Raw genomic sequence first — 22,699 nt, forward strand, 5'->3', positions numbered from 1 at the left:
TTCGTACTATAATGCTTAATAGCCAGTTGTCATCACTTTTTTTTAAACCTTCCTTCTGTGACTTTGCATTTGTTGCAAGACCAGTTTTCCAGTTTTGAAGTCATTTGTCACGGTTATGCACCTCTGTGTTTGTTTCGGGTAATTGGACGCTGTAACCGAAAAGGGTGAACACAGATTCAGCTGATTTAAACCTAATTTAATTTCGTTCTTAGGATGTGAGCCTCTCTTTTCACCCTTCTCCCTCCCAATTAGCTGAAACAAAGCTCTCCAAAGGCAATTGTTAGGTTGACATTTCTTAAGCGTGCTTTTTTCTTTTTTTTTTTTTGCATTTGTAAAGATCTTTAATTTGGCAATTCATTTTCACAGCCGAGTCTCTTGAACGAACCGCTGCGGTGGAGAGAGCTTGTGCTTTGGAACAAACAAATCAGCCGGTTTCTCTCTCTCCCTGTGTGGGCTCAGGCTAATTGGTAGCGCGGATGCTGGTCGCGGTGTTAGCGGTGATGCTAGGCGGGCGGCAGGCTCTCAGGGCTCTCTGCTCGGCTGCATCGTTTCATTCCCTAGCTCCCTGGTGGTTTCAGAGAGTGACAGAAATACAAGGACATTTCTTTCCACTCTCTCGCTGTCTCCTCCTCCCTCTCATTCTCTCTGTCTCTACCACTAACAAGTGACAGTGTAGAGTTTGAGTTCTGGAGTGCTTAAAGACTGAGAAACGGACTGCAGCTGCCTCAGGTGAACATGCAGCTGTGTGTAGACCAAGTGCTTCCTCAGATGTGCGTGTGTGTGTGTGTGTGTGTGTGTGTGTGGTGGCTTACAGATGACTTTTATTAGAAAAGTGTTTCATTCACACTCTAGAGGAAACAATATATATGGAAAGAAATATATGGATGGCAAGAAAGAGAGAATGGGATAGGGAAAAACCGAAAGATACAGACAGGAAATAGGCAGCGAAACAAAGATAGGCTCTCAGCTACACATCATTGCGGCCTCTCACATTGGCAGCAGTCACAGCCACCGTCTCAGCCATCAATAATGGTAATGGAAGCTCCATCCGAGCATTGATTTCTGGGAATTGTAGGAAGGCGTGAAGGGTCATCCGTGCTCAACGGCTCTGCTCGTTTAGTGAAGGCGAGACAGGCCAGGATTTCAGCATGAATCACGCTAACATTCCTGTATGTCTGACTTACAAGGCAATTGCGCATTGAAGGAAGGTCCTTTTAATGCTTAGGCATTGCCCTAGTAAAGTTAGAACAACTGGAAAAAAGCTTGTTGTTTTTAGGCCTGTCAACACCTTCATTTACTACAATTAATTACTAAAATAAGGTGGTAAAGGAATTGACACATTTAATCATGGCCTCTGACTTGCAGAAAATGTGCCTCAAACCATATTCACTGAGAGCAGGCAGTAGATAAGGCACAGGTCTCCCTTACATTCAAAATCAACTGGATGAAATGCAAATGTGACCCTGGACCACAAAATCAGTCATAAAGGTCAATTTTTTGAAATTGAGATTTATACATTATCTGAAAGCTGAATAAATAGGCTTTTTCCGTTGATGTGGTTTGTTAGGATAGGACAATATTTGGCTGAGATGCAACTATTTGAAAATCTGGAATCTGAGGGTGCAAAAAAATCAAAATATTGAGAAAATCACTTTTAAATTTGTCCAAATGAAGTCCTTAGCAATGCATATCCACTCACAAAAATAAATTTTTAATATATTTATGGTAGGAAATGAACAAAATATCTTCATGGAACATGATCTTTACTTGATATCCTAATGATTTTTGGCATAAAAGAAAAATCAATAATTTTGACCCATACAATATATTGTTGGCTATTGCTACAAATATACCTGTGTGACTTATGACTGGTTTTGTGGTCTAGAGTCGTTATTGTTGTTATTGTTAACTAAGACTATTAAAAATCATTTTTGGTAATTGAGATAAAGCTGAAATAAAATAAAATATAAATATTAGATGAAAAACAACAAAAACATAAAAAAATTAAATTAAGAAATTTCTTGGTTGCTGAAATGAATTAAAGCTATATAATATATATAAATATATATATATATATATATATATATATATATATATATATATATATATATATATATATATATAATATAACAAAGCACATAACAAGATAACTAAAACTAAAATTAGAAAGAAATCTGGAAATAAAAAAAAATGAAAAGCTATTTAAAAATATTAGTAAGTACTATAATAGTATATAAATAATACTAAACACTGGACACTAAAAAACAGCGTCTTTAAAAAAAAAAAAAAAAACAGCATTAATTCCGCATTTAAAAATAAAAAATAGCCCAGCTATTAAGTCTAACTCAGACAGTTTGGTGACTCAATTACAGAATTAATTGCTGTGGACTATAGGTCACTGATAGGCTTATGTTTAATGAAATGGAAATAAGTAATATATTGTTTTCTAAATCCACTTTTTGTAACATCTATTCAACGGTTTACTCATCTACCACAATAATGTAACATGCTTGATTTATTTTAAAATTTCTCAGCAAATATTGATATAGGCAGTTAATTCTGACTTAATTTGATTTGTAATCTGCATAACATGTAATCAATTCAATTACAATTTTAAACAGATTTGAGAATGTAGCATTGCAAGCAAAGTAAGGATATAGCATTCCTGTAGCTCAGAGAGAACGGCAACACAAATGCCACAGGTTTGATTTATGAACTGATAAATTTCATGAAATAATAAAATGTAAATTAAGTTTCCTAGAATAAAAGTGTCTGCCAAATGCATTAAAACAAATATATGTAGTGTTAACTAATATTAGAAACTAAACAAAGGCATACTGAAGCCTTGCAAGAGTATCAGTTATAAGGAATAACTTTCCTTTCTCATAAAAAAAGAGAAGACGGAACAAACAAAACAAAACACTGCTTGGACACCCAGAGGGAATTACAAAAGTTTATGGATAGAGAGAATATCAACAAGTCTCTTTGGAGAGTTGAAATTGTAAAGTAAAATCAGGTCTGTCAGGACATATTGAGGAAAAACACACTCTTCTATCCTTTTCTTTCTGAAATGGAGGTTATAAGTTGTAGTCACTGAAAATGCTGGAGACTATATGGAAGAGAGAGAACTGAGCTTTTGCAATCTTGCCCAGGGGCAAACCAGCTATTTATTAGTGCACATGTTAAACCCTCTCTCTTCAAAGCAAACTTTCCTCCCAGCCTCCCACAGAGGGGAAAAGAGAATAATAAAGCAGAGGAAATGGCATTTCTCTGCACAAAGTGGATATGAGTATGTTCAGTGTAACCTACTACTCTTTATTTCGAGTAGAGAAAGAACAAGAAATGAAAGCAAAGGAAGACAAAAGAGGGTGGTGAAAGAAAAAAAAGAGGCAAGAGAGTGTGTTTGAGCATAGATCTTGGCCAGGCAGTGTCAGGCTCCTGGCCTCTCTCTTTCTCTTTCCTGCGTCCCTGGGGACGGCTCATAGCTCATACTTCCTGCTGGATCTTGAGCAGGAATCATGGTAGAGGGGTCTGTTTTCATTGCTGGTGCTGTGCAGTAGGAGTGTGTCTGTACTTGTGCGTCAGAGGCAAAACATACCGGTTGTTTGATACAAATAATGCAGGCCTGCTGGATTTTGTGCATGTGTGTGTGAAAGGTGTAATGGACCCCTGCCTGAACTCTGCTGGGTCTTCCAGATCCCTGGTGAGAGTTATTACCTCAGTACAAAATGCTGGACACACACATATGCACACACACAGCGAAGGAGAAATGGGGTGCCTCAAGTGTCTGTCATTGGTCCCTTTTGTTTTTTCTCTCCCTCGGTCCCTTTGCTTGCCGCTTGCGATTTTACTGTTCCTTCTTGTCTTGAATATTTATGCCCTGGCCAGGGTATGAGGCCATGCTGATACTGACTGTACCAGAGGATACAGCAATAAATACTGAATCTTCCATAGAGAGAAAGAACGAGTCAGTTAGATGAGGCAGTTAATGTTCAGAGTACATATCATAAACATAATCTCCTGTTATCTTGTCTTAGCCAGGCCCCCCACTTGCATAAGAGTGTCTTCATCTATGGATTCATACATATACACACACACAATACACATGCTCTACACAAAGTGTATAGATGCTATTCATTTGCTGATGTCGTTGTGCTTTAAAGTGGCAGCTCAATGACAACATAAGCCAAAAATAACATGTATACACTCTAGTATCCATCACAACTAGAAAGATAGATAAATGAATACAGAAAATAGAAGAGTTAGAAGACGGGGCTGAGAGGGCGGGAGGGAGAGAGAGAGAAAAGGAGAGGGAAAAAACATCCAGAAGGTCAGGATCAGCGGGTGGCCATCTAAGTGAGCGACATTCAGAGACTCCGATTGAGTTTCACCCGCCCGTTACCGTGGAGATCCATCCAATAATACCACCCTATCCACATCAGAATCACTACAATACACTACACCTACAACAGACTTGACAAATAGTGCACTGGCTAAACTGACACAGCCACAGCAGGCAGTGCTCAAATCTGAAGCAATATCTCGCTAATGCTCCACAAAAGGATCCACAAATGTTTTAAGTTGGCGAGCCCAGCCCTAAGACAGGTGTCCTTTTGAAATAATGGAAACTACCTATTTGTTGATTGTGGTTCAGCTAAACACTGTGGAACCATGTGGGTGTGTCAGCGTGGTTAGCATGTTTTTGGATTGCATATAACTTAAGACCAACCTATCCAACCATTTGGGTATCCTGATGGTCTGTAACACCTTCTGCTGGAAAAAAAAAAAAAAAAAAAAAATCAAAAACGGACACAAAGCATTGAGGCTTTTTAGAGCAGCTCGGCATAAGAGCAAGCGCTTTATCGGCACTGCTCTTACAAACTTACTGAAACGACTCAGAATTATCCAGTAGTGACCTTCAGGCTTTCTTCATGCGGCCACTTATGCCATTAAGCAAGCAACAGTTGAGTGAAAAATATTTGATTTTGAGTCGTTTTCTTACCTGGGTAAATGACCATTTGCTGAAACCACTGTCTCTCTTAAAAAAGCTTAGTCCTTAGATGAAGATGAATCATGAAATGTCATTTTTAAAAGCTTTCAAGCCATTCACTAAAAAACAAAGTTGAAATGCTTCCTTTAGATGCCACTTACAACACTTCTTGGCGTCTTCCACATCTTTATCAACATTAACTCGCGAACAATGCACAATGAAAATCATCTGACAATATGCCTTCTAGAGTTTGAGTCAACACTAGACCCTCTGAGACCTAGAGAGAGCTAAACCAGTTCCAGTTGTAGACCCAATAAAACCCAGGTCAAGAATAGGACTCTTGAGGCCTAGATTCTGACAAAGACCCACACAGTCAACCAAACAACTGAAATAGAAAAAATGCTGAACTTTGCACAGCTTAGGTAATATCTGGGACTTTCCATGAATAGATTTTTTTTTTCCTTTTCAGTAAATGGTTGTGAAGGTTAGAAAATGAAAATGATTGTCAAATTTAGGAGGTCAAACTAAATATTTTCTTTTTATTTAATATTAGGCCAATGTTCTTATTGTGTTTAGTTGTTTAGTTTATATTCATTTGATGAGGTTTACAATTTTTGCAATCATCATATCAAAAACTAAATGTAAAACCATTATTCATTAGTGTGACTTAAATGTATAAAAATAATTACAAATTTTATTTGGGTTGTCATCATACTAGTTTATACTAATAGTTCTCACAATCTAAAAATATGGCATGTGCACCTGTAATGCTTTTAAAAAAGCCATGGGATATCAAAGTGTACAGCATTTGTCTAAATTTCCATTAAATTCTTTTAAATTCTATGTAATAGGAAAGACCTTAAGTACATTGGAGACAGACTACTATCTTGTCTGACCATAAGCTGAGACCCAGACCAAGGCCACTCAAAACCAGTAGCACAAAATTAAGACCCCAACTCTAATATCTTCTCTTGAAAGTAATCAGTATCCGTCAAAATGTCTTGACTTGATCACATTATGTCATGTAATTAGTCTGGGTGAACTTATTTCCGTAAACAGCATGTAGGGTTTATAGTCTTGCGATTGTGAAGTATTTTCATTGCCTTTGAAGCGACAAGAGTTTGAGATGGTTTGGAAGATGGACAAAACACATCGAACATAGCTAATCTCTTTCTAGTGCTGGTGTATGTGTTTGTGTGTGTTTTCCCGTGCTGATGCTAAAAGCGGTGTGAGGACGGATCTGAAGGAGTGAGTGCTGGAATACTAATGAACAAACAGAAGAAGAGGCTGTATGCTCCCGTCTACCTCTCTGCAGTGGGCTCGCTCGCTCCTCTCTCTCGCTCTCTCCCTTCATCTGCACCTCTCGCTCACACAGAGGATAAACTGTGTACATGATGACATTTACACCGCAGTTGCACGCAGAGGGAGAGTGTGTGTGTGTGTGTGTGTGTGTGAGCCCTCTCATTTCTCTCCCCACCTCTGTTTTTTTTCCCCTGCTCTTCCTTCATTTTGCTCTGTGCTCATCTTCTCTCCGTCTCTTTCTCTCGCTGTGTGTGTTCAGCACAGGATGCGCACCTCAAGGGAGCACACACACACACACACACACGCACACAGGCCATTATTTATGTCTTTTTTTGAAGGGCAAATATAAAAAGGAGTGGCTTTGCTTTACTGCCACAAATTTGACAGGCCGGCTGTGGATCCAAACACACACTTATGACTCTTACTGAACAGAAGCCATAAACTGTGTGTGTTTGTGTGAAAGAAAAAAGCAGCATCACAGCTTACATGCTTTACTCTGTAGGGTTTATGTTCCATTTAGAGTGTAAAAATGTGTGTGTACGAGGTGCGATGAGGGGGGGGTGTGTTTTTGAGGTCGGCCGGCGGGCTTCCAATCTCTCAGAGGAATCGGGCGGTTAAGGGCAGTTAGAGGGGCTCTTGGGGAGGTTGGGGGCCCTCAAAGAAGGTTAAAGAGATTCTATTGAATCTAACTGCCCCACTCTCTCACACACCGAGATTTGACCCCCTCATAAACACACCTTTCACACCATCCACACTTTCTCACACCTATCTCATTCACACTCCTAGACATAAACACACGCACACATCCAACCCTGGAATAGCAAGCCACCCAGGGGTCTCCCTCCCTCGGCCCGGGGTATTTAGAGAGAACCCATGGCGGGCCTCCGAGCTCAGAGCTGTAGAGTGCCGGAGCCGGGCCGATCTGGATCCAGGGTGGTCCGGGGAGATTCTCAGAGCATATCAGGGGCTTTTTGTATTCTGGGTGTCCAGGGAGAGCTCATTACGCTGGGTGTGCATTCGCAGAACCTCCCTCACCTCTTGGAAATAGAGAGAGAGCTGCGATACTGGACCTCAGGGAGGTCATTACAGAAAGAGAGGCTGAGACGGAGAAAAAAAACAGGGAGAGAGGTGGGTATGGAGTCTTAGAAATAGAAGCGATTAAAGTTTGCTGATTCGTGTGTGGTGGTAGGGGTCTCTGCCTGCGATTTTTGGGCATTTTTGCTGCTTTTATTTATAGCGATAGTGGGAAATGGATGCACAAAAGAAGGGAACAGGATTGGGAAATGATGCCAGGCAGACTCAAACCTGCACCACCCACATGAGCACCACAGTGCAATAGCTACATTTACATGCTCCCAAATAATCCCTTAGTAATTGGATTGATGGCTCAAACGGATTGAAAAGGCTTCATATAAACACCTCAATCTATCCGAATGAAATTTCGTTTGGATTGAAAGGGGTGGTTTTGTTCGGAATTTGCACATGTAAAAGGATATGTGAATTAATTGTACAGCTGCACGATTAATCGTAAAAAGATCGCGATCTCGATTCAAGCGCGATCCTACTTTATTAATGACAGCGATTCTCCCGCGTCTATTAAACCTTTGACAAAATCATACCGGAACGTTCAAATCTGTGTTCGTGCTGCCAGAGCCAGAGAGAGCCGTTTTGAATCACGCATTAGTTATTTCTGTGTTACAAATATTCACATTATCACAGAAGTACTGAGATATAAGTTTGAAGTTAGTATTTAAACACCAATGTATACGATAGCGATCAAAATAGAGCAAACTACCTTTTGAAACGAACTTGGCACGTCAAATAACGGTTGTATTAATTACATCTAATTCCACTAGGTGGCGACAACTGACTGCTAAAAAATGTATTTGTCATTGAATCATTCATTCAAAAGATTCGTTCAAAAACACTGATTCATCATCCAGCAATGAAACAAGTATTTATTAATGAGTCATTGAATTCATTTAAAACCTTTTTTTTTTTTTTTTTAATAATTCATTCAAACATTTTCCAGCAATTAGAGTCAGCAATTTACATTTTGTCAGAACCTGTTTGGTTGTATATTCAGAATCGTGGGAGAATCTCTATTTAATCTCTATTTGAAACCAAAAAATTGTGATTCTCATTTTATCCAGAATCGTGCAGCTCTAATTGATTGCAAAATTTAGGGTTCATATAAGGGTTATTGATGAATAAGGTTTTAAAAAGTGTAAAAAAAAACATATAATTAATTTTTAAGTTTTATTAAGTGTTAACAATGAGATTATGTGGTTTTTATAATCAATTAACACTGCTTTTGTCATTTTTTTTACAAGACTGACAAAATTTGTCACCAAAAAGTCATTTGGTTTAACCCAAATTTCGGTTCTACCGAATGACACTTTTGGTTATACCAAAGACTATAGAATAACACAAGACGCGTCACTCTTATTGTTTTGAATGGGAGAAAGTGCAACGCGCAATATGGCGGAATAAGTCCCACCTTCTAAATAAGAGCCAATCGCCGATTGGTAAAGTCATCGCGTCACTGCAGCGGCCATTAGAAGCTCCGGTTCCTATAGAAACAGTCAGACGCGCGCCTCCGAAATGAGACGCGAGACACGCATTTAGGACTGCGTCTGTGCATTTAGCTTGATCTAGCCTGAAAACTTTTTTTTTTTTTTTTGTCATGATTTGAGCGTTTAGAAACAAAATTTATGAGACAGTTGTTGTCAGATTTCATTGGTGATTTCAAATATGAAATTTAATCGAAAGCTTGGCAAACAGCTGTGGAGAATTTGATGTTTCCCCATTCAAAGAGATAGGAGCTGCACTTGAATGCCCAAGAGGCGTTTCAAAGATGGCCGTCGAGTGAAATGACTTGTCTTAAGGGACTTTGGTTATACCAAATGACGCTATTTTCAAACAATGCTAACAGGCTGATATCTAGCTAGCTAGCAAAAGGACAATCAAACATTTTATATTTAGTACAAGTTTTTAAAATATTACAACATTTTCATGTTTTATAGCGGTTGTACGATATGAGCAAGTGAAAACATGAATTTTTCAAATAGTTAAAAGAGAGTTAGTTACTTTGCTTCATGACCATGTGGTCCTGTGCAGGTGTCTGAATGATGTCATATCCTGTCACATGATATTGACCGCATGACTTGACCCAAAATGGTCCTTTTTTTTATATTGGTTACTCTGAATGACATCAATGAAATTCACTTTTCCGGACATTCTTTCTCATAACAAAGCAACGACTTCTAGACATAATTTTAATACCATTTTGCACTATGTTGATAAATGATGTTAGAAAATCATGGCAGAATAAATAATATATACATTTATTACATTTTAAGATATTTTAAACACAAATGAAATGGCTGTATTGGCCTTTGGACGGTTAAACCGAATGAACTTTTGACACTTCAAAATTTTTAAAATACCTTTATATGTGGCAAAAATATAATTAAAACCTTTTGGATTCAATAAAAGAGATCTAGTTGTACTACCTTACATACTTTTGGATGTCATATCTTTGTTTTTTATTATTATTAAGGCCTTTGGACAGAAAAATGACCCGTCACGTCACTGACCCATAAATAGAACTTTCAGATTCTGAAATTAGATTGGATTCGTTCAGATTGATGACAATTAGTGCATGTAAACATACCTAATGCTAAACCGCAGTATTGACTAAAAGGATGATGCTTTAGAGCATCTCATGAATATTAGGACAGTTTCGCTGTCATTATACCAAAATATTTGACTGCTGAATGACCAATCAGAATCAAGTATTTCAAGCAGTACGATAATGATAATTTAATGATAGCAAATTGCTGATTTAATTCACTCAAGAATATTTATAAACCAAAAATGCACATTATACCGTCACAAAACTAGAAGTAGATTTTAGAAGTGACACAAGGGGGAACTACAACAGGGGGGGACACGATTATCAGTCAGTGTGATGATAATTTCGAAATTGCAAAATATCGATTTATTGGTCTGTCACTATAATCAGGGTGGTGGTTTAGAGCCGCGGATACAACAAGAACGTTTTTCCATCATATCTGGCTATTGTTTACAGCTCACAAGGGTCTTGAGTGTCAGGGGGGAGGGACGGATGGTTTGGCGTGCAGATGGTCCAGGGAAGAGGGGGGCATTGTGTCTGTGTGTGGGTGATGTGCAGGGAGATATTTAGTATTTTATTGGTCTGTTCCAGAGGACCCAGCTGCTAGGTCATTCCCTGCTGGCACACACGGAGAGGGAGAGAGATGGCGAAAGAAAATACAGAGAAAAAGAGGGGGCATTAGTGTAGATGTCGATGCGAGCAGAGAGGATTTAAAGCGCAGAGGAGAGAAGAAAAGTGAAAAATCAGAGCCAGGATGAGAGAGAGCGAGACGGAGAGGAAAAAAGGGAGGGAAGGAGCGAGAGAGAAAGGAAAAGAGAGCGGAGAAAAAAAGGAGGAAGGGAAAGAGAGATAAGCAGCGAGCGAGTGAAATGTGTCCGCCGTGATCCATCAGCCCTGCAGCCACACTAATCACAGGTGGAATTCAGCGAGCTCTTTAAAACGCTGCCTCTCATTTCAAACCCTGCCCTCGGGCTCTCTGTGTGTGTGTTTAGAAGTGTGTCAAAAATCTTTCTGCTTGCCCTATTTTGTGTGTCTGTTTGTGTGTGTATTCCACAGTGTGTGTGTGTATATGTGCATTTTAAGAGAAAGACGGGGATCTCACGAGACGGCCCGTGTAGGTTGGTGTGTATGTGTGCATATTTCTGCATGTGTGTGCACCTGTTTGTGTGTGTAAATCCCCCAGAGACGATATCTGGCTCAAACAGCTTCAGTGATCACAGATTGTGCCGTTACTCTGTGCGTGTGTGAGCGAGCAGAAAAGAGATGGAGCACAGAGAAGAGAGGTGTGAGTGTGTGTGTGTGTGTGTGTGTGTGTGTGTGTGTGTGTGTGTGTGTGTGGGAGAGAGGGCAGAGCGTCTTTGTGTCTCTACCTATCCCATCATCCCGTTCAGCTCAGCAGAGGTGACACCAAGGTGAGCGTGAGCGCTCTCTCTCCTTCTCCATCACACCAGCACTGCCTCTTGCCCTCCCTCCTCTCCTTCTCTCTCTCTCTCCCCCTCTCTCTCTCGCTGTGCCTCTCTGCACGGCTCAGTGGCAGATGGAGGCTGTGTCAGCAGGGAGAAATGGCCATTCACACACTCCTTACACACACTCTCCCTCTCTCTCTTTCTCTTTCTTGCTCTATCGGGATGAAAAATTTTGGCCGATACGCATAGCCGATAATTAACTGATACCGAGAAAAACTCTTAAATTGGCAGATGTTGCTATCTATCTATCTATCTATCTATCTATTATGTGATCTCTGTCAATGTTGTGGCAGATCAGAAATCAGTCATTGGATGGATAATTTAGTTTTTTGAAGCATGCACACTTGCACAGAGTATACTGTTTGAATTGGTAAAAACAAGCCTTGATATTATCTGCTTACAATATCCAGTCCAGCCAGTATGATATATAGATGGCTGAGATCAGTACGTTCACTGTTACGTTGTACAACACTTCTGTCTATCTGTTTATCTTTTTTGGCTGCTTGTAATCAGTTGGTCATTGTGGTAGCGGTTCATCAAACATTCGAAGAAATTATCACATCTTTCTCAGTTATGTCACTACGGTCACAGCGCATCCGGGTCTCACCTTTTTGCACAGGTGTGTGAGTGTGTGTGTCGCACAGGTCAAAGAAGTGGAAATGTGCGATCATCATTTTGTGTTAATACAGCTATTAAAACTCAAGGTGAGCGCGAGATAGAAAGGTCGGAAAGAGTGAGGGAGAGGGAGACTGAAGAGACGGCAGGAGGAACAAACGATGCACAAAGCGGGTGACAGCGCAAGCTGCTTTAATATGTATGTATTGCAGGTTGATGGTTGATTTCATTAGCAAATCTCATTGTTATGCATGGATTGTTCTCCTGCAGCAAAATGAATATTGCATTCACGCCGCCCGTAGGTTTGGACAAAAACGTTTGGATTTTTAACTGCAGCCTTAAGGAAAAACAAAACATGTTTTATGAGGTTTTCCCTCCGTTTCTCTCTAGATCCAATTGATGGCAATTAAAAGCATTTAGCACGTTGTCATTCACTATAGATGAGGCCTTGCGTAGAGAAAGAGGGTTTAATGTGTTTGCCCCTGGTTTTGTGTCTCTGACATGTTTAATTGTAACCAAATGCCTGTCTTTGTCTTTCAGTGTGTGTGTGTGTGTGTGTGTGTGTGTGTGTGTGATTTGCTCTTTCAGCTGGGTGTTTCTATAGAGGTAGTGTGTGTTGGATGCCTGTTTGAGAGCATGTGAAATAAGGGGATGATGTTAGTGCGTGTGAAAGTGTGTGATATCAGAGTGTTTTTGTGTTAATGACAAGCCTGTATAGCCAATCTCAGGTTGTATAACAGGACTTTTGAACTGTGCTGTGTCTCTGGTGAATATAGAGGTCTGTCTGTGTGTTTAAATGTGTGTGTGTGTGTGTGTGTGTGTGGTGTGTGTGTCTCAGAGGTATTAATAGCCTGACCAGGCACAGGAAAAAAAAGACTCATGTTTTTCCATCTGTTTTCACAGGAAACAGTCAGGACGGATTATCTCACACACACACACACACACACACACACACACACACACACATATATATAAACTCCTTCTCTTATTCTTTGGGCTAATGATCTGATGGCTATTGCAGCACATCTCTGGTTTTCTATGTGGATTATGGAGTCATTTGAAATATGGACGTTACACTTTCCATTCGGATATTCCAGTTTCTCTGTCATATTCATCACAGTGATTCAGGGAGAGATAAAATAATTTCTGCACTCAAATTTGCTGTGGATCTCAATGAAGCCGATCAAACAGTCCGAGGTGTGGAGTTTGTGGATCAAAAGCGCATAGAGGCCACACACGCTCAAAACCACCGTGTTATTTGCTTTCAGGCAAAACACACATTTTTGTTTGAGAAATAAGAGAGCTCAGACTCTCGGCCCGCTCTGAATAAAGGTTAGTCACACACTCGAACAAATTCACAAGTGGGAATAGAGAGAAAGGTGTGTGGAGAGATGACTGTACACTAGGTGATTACGGGAAACCTCATAGCACACCCAAACAGACACAAGCACAATATGAACACGCACACAAACACGTTCGGTTTCCATGTTTTATGACTTTCCATAGACATAATGATATATTGTACAAAGTGTATCTCCTAACTCTACCCTTAACTCAACCCTCACAGAAAACGTTCTGCATTTTTACTTTTTTTAAAAACATACTTTAATATGATTTATAAGCTATTTTATTCATAGGGACCAAAAAAAAAAGTCCCCACAAGGTAAAAAATTACTATTAATATTAGTAATTTTACTAATAGTATTACTATTGTGGGGACATTTACCAGGATACCACACACACACACACACACACACACACACACACACAGTAAGTTTGAGACCACCAGTAAAATGCTTCTATGTTGCAACTTTTTGTATTGAATTAGGGCTGTCAATCGATTGAAAATGTTACTGAAATCACAGTTAATCATATATAATCAATGTTTACTGAGGGAAAAAAGTACATTATTGGGGCAAATACATTATTGTTGCTATATTGTTTCTTTTTTACACAAGTCTATTACTGGGCATGTATTCTGTGTTATTTAATTGTTGGTCTCTGGCCGTTACGTCACATCTTGTTGTTTTCACGGTCTCGTTCCATTAGTGACACATGTAATTTTAATAACAATCTGACTACAAAGTTAAATTGAGAGATCATTCATCAATTTTGAAGAATGATCTAGATATGGTAGATAATCTGATATATTTCTTTATTTTATGTTATAAAAAAAGTCGTGGAACTTTATTTCCAGGTTTTAAATAAAAAAAGTCTGTTTTATCAATATGGTCTCAGACTTTTGGACTCCACTGTACATATGCAGACTCTCTCATTGGTCTGTTGATATGTTTTGCAGAAGAGGCGCAGATTGTGTCCAGCCATCTGCTATTGAAAGAGCACATGCTACAGTGTCTGTCAGTGCATGTGTTTTAGAGCTGAGAGGAGAGATAGAGAGAGAGACCTGTCAGATGCAGCCACATTCAACAAACCGAAACACCCTTTCCTCTATATTATTAGAACAGTTTAGCAGTTTGGTGTGATGTTTAAAAGTGATCACCAGTTGCTTCATAGGACTGTGTGTGTGTGTGTGTGTGTGTGTGTGTGTGCGCGCACGGATAACAGCCTTTGCCATTAGTGTGTTTTTGTGTGAACAAATACAGACACATTCTCAGTTTTTCTCACTGATTTGCAGCATTGTAGCTGTGCAGGAAGTGCAGAATCGACTTGCGGTCAAAAGTGAAAGTGACAAGTGTGTGTGTGTTTGTAGGGGGGGGGGTTGCTTTTCTATACTTTGAAGCCACCAGAAGTTAGCCAAATCAAACAAAACCTTACTTTGGGTCAAACTAAAAGTGATTAAAGGCACAATATGTAAGATTTTTGGATTAAAATATTCCAAAACCACTAGAACAGTGTTATATATTTTGTTGACTTGTGTACTTACATTATCCCAGATGTTGCCAAGAATGTTTAAATCCAGAGAAATAAGCAATTTTAACCAGGACACGGACCATGTCCGTGCGTCGCCTATCAATGTCATCATACCTGCGTAACCCTAGGTTTCCATTTTTATTTTGTAGAAACCATTGAAACACCAAAGACGCTTTAATATGTAATGTTTTATTAGGCAAGGGAACAACTGTTTGGATGCATTTATAGACAGAAAACTAATCATTGTTATATAGCTCAACACGTTTAGTCTTATTGTTTGAATCTCGTTACCATGTACCATGTTTTTATGCCTCAGAAAAACAATATTTTGTCAAGTGGCTAACATAGCATAATCAGATGCAGCTTTATTTTTAGCTTTATTTTTAACTATGCAGTAATATAGCATTTGCTCCATCATACAATATGTTTTAAAATGAATTGCATGCCATTTATTAATATGATATTCTAATATGCATCTAGCTTACTGCAGTGTGCAACAAGTGTCTCATAGCAGCCGCAGAGCGAACGCACAGAGTAACGTTATAACATCATTATCAACACACTCAAATGTGTCTAATATGATAAACAGAGCTGCTTTACCCCACATACGCTTGACCAGAAGAAGCGGAAGTGGCGACTGCGGCATAATAAAAGTTCCTCTGCTCTCTAGGCGTGTGTCGCGCTCGTCTCTCATTAGCAATCGCTCCAGTGGCAGCACAGCACTCGTCCTGTTCTGATTCATACTACAGTAACTTTAGTAATCTCATCCATGAACATGATTTCTGCCGGAGTCCCGCCAGATTCTTTTCCTCCGGCTGTGAGGTGAAGACGACACCTCCCATGATTCTGCGCTCAATCTCTGCATCATCAAGCTGTGCCTTTGTTTTGAATAGGCGACCCCTAGTGGTGAAAGGTTACATATTGTGCCTTTAATGAATAATAAATAATTTCATATATATGAATCATGCTTTTTTTTTTTTTTTTTTTTTTTTTTTAAAGTATTCTATGTGTAAATGTGTATGCCTGTCATTTTGTATATGGGGACAAATTTATACCCAGAAGTGAGCTAAACCTGACAAAACCTCCTTTTGGGGATCTCATCTGTAAAAAACGGTGTAAAAATACAGTAAATAATGTTCTGTCATGACAACTCTCGGTAGAGATTGGCATAATTATAGAAATGGATATGGCAGTGTTAATGTATTTGGTCTTGGCGGAATAGATCTGCTGCTGTTGCAGAGCAAGTAGCGAGACTTGCTACTGCCAATACATTCACAGACATTGCAGTGAGTGTGTAAGACATGCTGCTGCTGCACATGTAACATACATGAATTAACCCCCGTAGTAGATCTATACAGGTGGAGCTGGGGAAGGTGGAGGGTTTCTGAAAGCACGCTTCAGACTTCTATCAGCAACACTGCCGGTATGTTTATCCGCAACTCATTGGCCGTTGATGCAACAGCAAAAAAAAAAAAAAGCTGCGCTGTGTAGATGACAATGCAGTCGTTACCAAATTGAGTTAAGGATCTATCAGCCTGTGCCATCTAGAGTTTCATGCCAGAACTTTTTTGTAAAAATGCAGAAAGTTTTCTGTTAGGTTAGGATACATTTATTTATGACTAGCTCTGTAGAAGTCTATGCAACGTCCCCATTGACATGGATAAGTAAATGTATGTATGTGTGTAGCATTTCAAAGCCAGTCCTTTTGTGTCAAATGTACAGAGACTAAACACTCTGTCACAATCAATGCAGGAGACATGAGTACTGTTGTAAGCTGTGTGTGTGTGTGTGTGTTTTTGTGAGATAGTCGTGTGTCATGTTCTCTGATAACGTCTTGAAAGGATCAGCACGAACGGAATGTTTAAACAGCGAGAAAATATTTACAGGTACATCTGTAAGACACACAGCTGCAGCCGTTGTGCGTGTTATGGAGATGTGACTGTTTGCCTGTCAGGTGATTTAGGAGACCATTAAGGGCTTAAACCATCAGCTAATTTTACCACCACAGTCTATTACGTTCATTAAACTACATTAGGACGATTCAGTCAAATGCATCAAACAGGTCCATCTGTGGAGACGAGTGTGTGTGTTTTCTCTTCCCTCCCGCTGCTGGGGTTTTTCACGAGGGTAACGGGTAATAGTATACTCTAAACTAACTGCGACCTGCGCTCTTCCCCTGATCTGATCGTCTGTAATGGCAGACACACACTCACAGCTCTCAAAGATGGCCGCCTCCACGAGGATGACAGTGCGTTTGTTGTTCTCGCTCCGAGGAGATTGGAATGTCAGGATACGTGAGCCGAGCGAGAGAGAGAGAGAGACGGCTGTGTTTTCTTTCGCTCTGTATCTCTGCAGGCTGTCTTCCTGGTTGTGAGTGAGGCGTGAAGGATGTGTGCTGCCCCTCCCCTCCTTCTCCTCCTCTTCCTCCCGCCCCTCGCTCATCTGATTGGCTGAAGGGACAGAAATGGAAACATTATTCGATTCCGTCTCCTCAGAGGTCAGCGACCTCTCTGAACGCTCTAAAGACTGAGCTCAGCATTTGGCTGTGGGACGGCTCAATGTTAATGAATGTTTAAAGAATAGCTAAAAAGCTCAAAGAGAGAGAGAGAGCTAGAGGGAGACAACAGAGAGTCCATGTTAAGTAAAGTGCGAAGAACCCTGGCTGTGTACAGAATGGAACACAAGCCTTCTGCTTACTAGATACTGCACAGAGTATCTGTGTACTGCCTACTAACATTTTTAAATCAAATATGAAACGGTAGTATTCTGATATATATCAGAAGAAATGTATATATTAATTTCTTCATTCTGAGAGAGGGAGCAGCATTTACTGCACACTGAGCTGCTCAGGGATGCTGAACAGACTGGATCATGAGCTTGTGGTGTGTAAAAGCACACAGTTCTGCGCTTTACTATGAAACGCGCCACATATATTTGTTTAATTAAACGCCTTCTGCAGTAAGCTGTATCGAGATTACAGTTTTATTTAATTAGTTGTGCAGACCTTGTTTTTTGCATTACTTTTTCTCACCTGGGCTGGGCTTGCTTGTTTTTTTAATAACAACAAAAAAAGTTCTATTTTTGGCAAATGTAAATGCCCTTTCAAGCTAAAAGTGAAATGAATAAGCCTCAGGCTGAAGGAAATGCATATTTACACCTGTACAGAAGAAGGCGCAGCTCAAACAAACCTTTCAGCTCTGCTGCCATTCTAGATTAAAGAAGAATAGGATAGAGGTGAAGGAAGTTCAACACTCTAATTTCTAAATCTAAAGTAATTTTTGCTTATTACTATGGTTGAATTAGATCATTGAAGGTCAGCAGCAAAGACATTGGTTAATAAAGTGAGATTAAATGCATAAAGTATATTTGTGTAATGTAATATAGTTATATATTACAGGTTTGCATAAAATTCTGAGATTGCATTTCACTGTTTTTATTCATTTTGAGGAATACTGAATGTTTTCGTGCCAGCGAGATGAGTAAATGCATGTTCACATTTAGTCTAGAACTACAATAACCATCATGTTCACACAGCACACACAACACCTCCACACTTTATTTCTCTCAACATGGGGACAGGAGAGCTGTCAGTCAATAAATGTATAAAAGTAACTTGCGTTACTTAGATATTGTGTTGTAAATTGAAAAAGTAATCTGTTACTTTACTAGTTACTTGAAAAAGTAATCTGATTACGTAACTCAAGTTACTTGTAATGTGTTACCCCAACACTGTTTTAATCAAATTGTGTCAAATTGTCTTAGTTTTTTTCCTATCCCAGTTTAATATTCAGAGTCAGTAAGCCATTTGTAAGATGACTGATTATATTTGTAAGATCCCTGAAAAGTGTAAACACAAGTGACTCTGTCGCACTTCCAAAACATTACTTTGTTTGTTTGAGAATTTCACCCAGCCTGACATAGCAACATTGGCTTAACCAATGACATAAGTTTGGGGCAGATATATGTTTATCTGACCAATAGAAGACAAGGGGAGTGTTCATTTCAAACCTGTTTGAAAACAATCATTATTTGTAGCTTATTTTTATTACACAGGAAACGTAAGGCCAGCTTGACCGCATTGCATTGTAGGAAACCCAGTGCAGTGTAGAACATTTTGCCAAAAAAATATCCAGGCATTTCCGATATACAGTATATTTGCATACTGTGCATGGCATGCATACTGTATCCTGCAGAAATGGTAATAGTAGTATGGTAGTATGCTGTTCTGAACATGCCTATGTATACTTAGAGCTTTGCAGTAGTCATGTTAAGTAACAGCTAATTTTTCAAAAAGAACATTTCCTGGTTTAACCCCAGACGAGATGTTACATGTGTTACAATTTCTAAAAGGAGAATAGAAACAAGTTTAATCCCTAGTATAACACAGGAGCAGAAAAGCCACAGTCCTGCTCTGTGGCCGTTTTACCCTTCAGCAAGGATGTTAACCTCAGGTTGCTCCAGTGGGACTGTGCCTGTAATTAGTGTACTGTAAGTCACTTTGAATAAAATGTGTCTGCTAAATACAACAATTTGGTGATTTTACACTTGCCATTTAAGTTTGCTTATGTTCATCATTGAGGTGGTATGGAGTAGTGGTTAAATATCTGGGCTATTGACCGAAAGGTCATATGTTTGAACTCCACAAGGAGCGATCCTTGAGCTACCATTGGCACTTAACCTCCGGTTTCTCCAGAGGGACTTTCTCTGTAAAATAACTCATGTCTTTATTACCAACTGTATGGGGTGGTGCCAATGCAAAACTGAAGAGAAATGATAATACATTGAGTTATACGACACAATCTCAAAGGCATATTCAGGGCAGTGGTGGAGATTTGATCTACTACAGACTGCTAATACTCTAGTTGGCATATAGTTGAAAAGTTAAGAGTGTCTAAAGTAGACCATCAAAATAAAGAGTAACCAAGATTTGTTCACATTCGTTGAATGATTAATTTGGTGAATATTTTTGCAGGTTACATTGTTATTCCAGTAGGTGGCAGAAGTTATTGTGTTATTATTCATCATTCAGTTTGTTAAAGTCGATTAATTTATGACCAAACGAGTCTCATTATGCTTTATTAATATTGCCGCCTACAAATCTACTAATGAACTCCAAAATGATTGTTTATCTGCTGGGTAATAGCCTAAATAATTTAAGAGTTTCAGTAACTATACTTCATATTAATTGTGTATGACAATCAGAAAGTTTTAGCCATTCATAATCTTTTGTTGTGAACGTGATTGACTCACATGGTGAAGTAATCAAACGTCAGTTAGTCAGTCAGCAGATCCTAGCTCACAAATGAAATCTTGTTCATTCACTCTCATTCAGCGCTGCTCCGAGATGGAATCAAAACAGTGACGTGGGCATATTCGTTCAATCGAACCAAAAAATATGCTTTCACTTTCACTTTCCTTTGTTTGCTAGTGCTATAGAGTCAGTCTACACAGGCAGGATGATTCGTTTATTTGAAATATTTGTTTATTTTTATTGGTCTTCATCAAATAATCGTTATATGCACATTAGTTGTTGTATGTGAATTAATAAATAGTAAAATCATTCTTCCATGACCAACACTTTTCATGTGGAGGGCAGAGTGGATTCATGTCCTGATGCTTGTCTTGTGAAAGCGCCTTTAGTTGCTTTGAACGTATGCTAAATGGCTGCATTGTGTCATATGTTGAGCACATTCCTAATATAGGTGGTTGTTTGTTTGTTTGACAAGGCCAGGGTTTAGAGCTCCTTATAGTCTCCTCACATCGCCAAGGGTTGATTGTGAGCAGGATTTGTTTGGGGCAGGATTCAGTTTAGATTGGATTCATTCATTTGGAAACAGATAAAACAGGCCAATAGTAAGTGTTTGCGGAGCAGTCCACATCAGAGAATGTCTGTTATTCCTCAAACTGAATTCTAAGTGTCTCGCTATCTCGCAGAGAGGAGCTTATCAAAACTGTGTAGATGGACACAATGTGAACACTGTATGTGTGTGAGGAGCGACCGATGTGATTTTTAAAGAGTGTGTGAGCATTTTATTTGTTGTTTCCATTGTCACACACAGCTGCTTCAAGGTTTATTCACTCGTTTTCCCTCTCTCTCTCAAGCTTGAATTGGGTTCAGCGTCCACATCTGTGTGTGGCAGCTGTGAGGGACCTTGATTGGATGAAATGATCAGATGAGAGGGGGAGGACAAAGGGAAAGAGTATATAGAAGGAGAGATGAGGAGTAATCAGAGGGAACTCTGTCTGATTCTTTTGAATTGTCTGTCTCTCACTGTTTCTCCCTTCAGATAGAGCTCAGTGTAAAATCATTTTTAGATTATATTGACCTCGGCCTGATTTTCCCTGCCGGTTTGTATTTGGCTCTGAAGGCGATTTGAGTGATTCTTTGAAAGAGAGAAACGTCGTCAGAGCCATGGCCTAGCTGTTAGCGCACATAAGCATTTATCAGCTTGCATTTCCTGGACCTGTTGCACCTTTAGGGGCCATTTACACATTTTCAACTAAAAATGTGAGATGCAAGCAGTGGAATGAAGAGAAAAAGACACTGAAAAAGATGCGAGAGCAATGGTCAAAGATGCTCATGTAGCAAGTGCTTACATAGACAAACAATGGAAAAGTAGCGTAGTAATATGTGTTTGTTGTTCACCTTAGGGATGTCAAAAGTACCAGTACTTCTGTAGTTTGTCCCAAGTCATGTGATGAGGGTCTTAAAAGCCCACAGAAAAGGAGGCTGACCCTTAAAGTTTCCAATGAGTGTTAGCAACGGCTAATAAACATGACTAAACAAGTACAAGAAAAGAGTGATTCTGTTATTCAGAAGTGGCTGAATCTGATTTGACGGACATGTATTTAGGTTAAAGGTTGCCAGTTGAAGTGTCACTCCCTCGGTTGGTTGTTTTGTAACGACATAAACTTGATAAACTTCACAACCAAGTCACACAGTCTGCTGTTTGAGCAAGAGTTCCCTGAGGACAATCACTCTCCCAAGAGAGAGATAGACGGTTGGATTTCCGCTCGAGTTTGTTCAGATGCAGACCTTCGCTTGTTAACTCTCTTATATTTGAGCAGAAACAGCTTTCATGTCATCCCGCGCTGTGGTTTTTAGCTCTCGCAGGAGGATGAGGTGCATGCAGGCCGTGTGTTGCACGGCCTAGATTTAGCGTGTTTGTGTGTTTACCTCACTTGTGTGTGTGTTGTCTTACCTCTTACGTGTTATTGTTGGGGGCTGTGAGTCACTGGATGTTAATCATTTCCCACACGGGCAAAGTACACACACACACACGATCACAAACACACACTCTCACACAAGCAAACTGGCAGGATCAGCCGTGATTACTCACTGCTACACAGGGCTAGTTTTATTAAGAGCGTGTTTACAGCCTGACTTTTAGTCATTAGTCTCTGCCTGTAAACACTTCAAAATCTCATAAACAAACAAAGAGTGATTGAACGGCCGTAAATTGTGTTAAAGTAGAAAATCTTTTTTTGGAGAATGATTTGTAATCAGTCCAGGATTATTTTTAGCTGCCATTAAACCAATGAAACAGCGTAATGCTAATGCTACCGTGTTTACGTTTTGTAAACAAACGTGTACAGGCAAAGAGCAGGTGCCAGTGAACCGGTGAGGGGCGCCCGAAGATCTCTCTCCTCCACGGCCCTCCGAGGGTTTCACACCGGAGGAGCTCCTGGTAATTAAAAGACAATTTTGTGAAATTGATTAGATTATGCTAATCAGGGGAGATAATATCTAGAGAAGCCTGAGAGTGTGTTAGTGTGTGTATATGAGTGGGTGGATAAGCGTGTGTGTGTGGGTTTGAG

General features: G+C 39.6%; 1 protein-coding gene and 1 long non-coding RNA gene across 23 annotated transcripts in view; one reads left to right on the forward strand and one right to left on the reverse strand.

Moving 5' to 3' along the window:
- baz2ba (bromodomain adjacent to zinc finger domain, 2Ba) overlaps nucleotides 1-22,699 on the forward strand; it is a 101,296-nt gene that overhangs the window by 14,328 nt on the left and 64,269 nt on the right. The window lies entirely within an intron of this gene.
- Nucleotides 1-22,699, reverse strand: part of LOC127514620 (uncharacterized) — a 30,973-nt gene continuing 8,274 nt past the window's right edge. The window contains exons 2-3 of the long non-coding RNA XR_007930679.1: nucleotides 17,095-22,566; nucleotides 1-15,781 (exon numbers count right to left, since the gene is read on the reverse strand). This is a non-coding gene — a long non-coding RNA (uncharacterized LOC127514620). The remainder of the gene's footprint in view (nucleotides 15,782-17,094; nucleotides 22,567-22,699) is intronic.

This window comes from Ctenopharyngodon idella, chromosome 6, assembly GCF_019924925.1.
Source record: "Ctenopharyngodon idella isolate HZGC_01 chromosome 6, HZGC01, whole genome shotgun sequence".
NCBI classification, from domain to species: domain Eukaryota; kingdom Metazoa; phylum Chordata; class Actinopteri; order Cypriniformes; family Xenocyprididae; genus Ctenopharyngodon; species Ctenopharyngodon idella.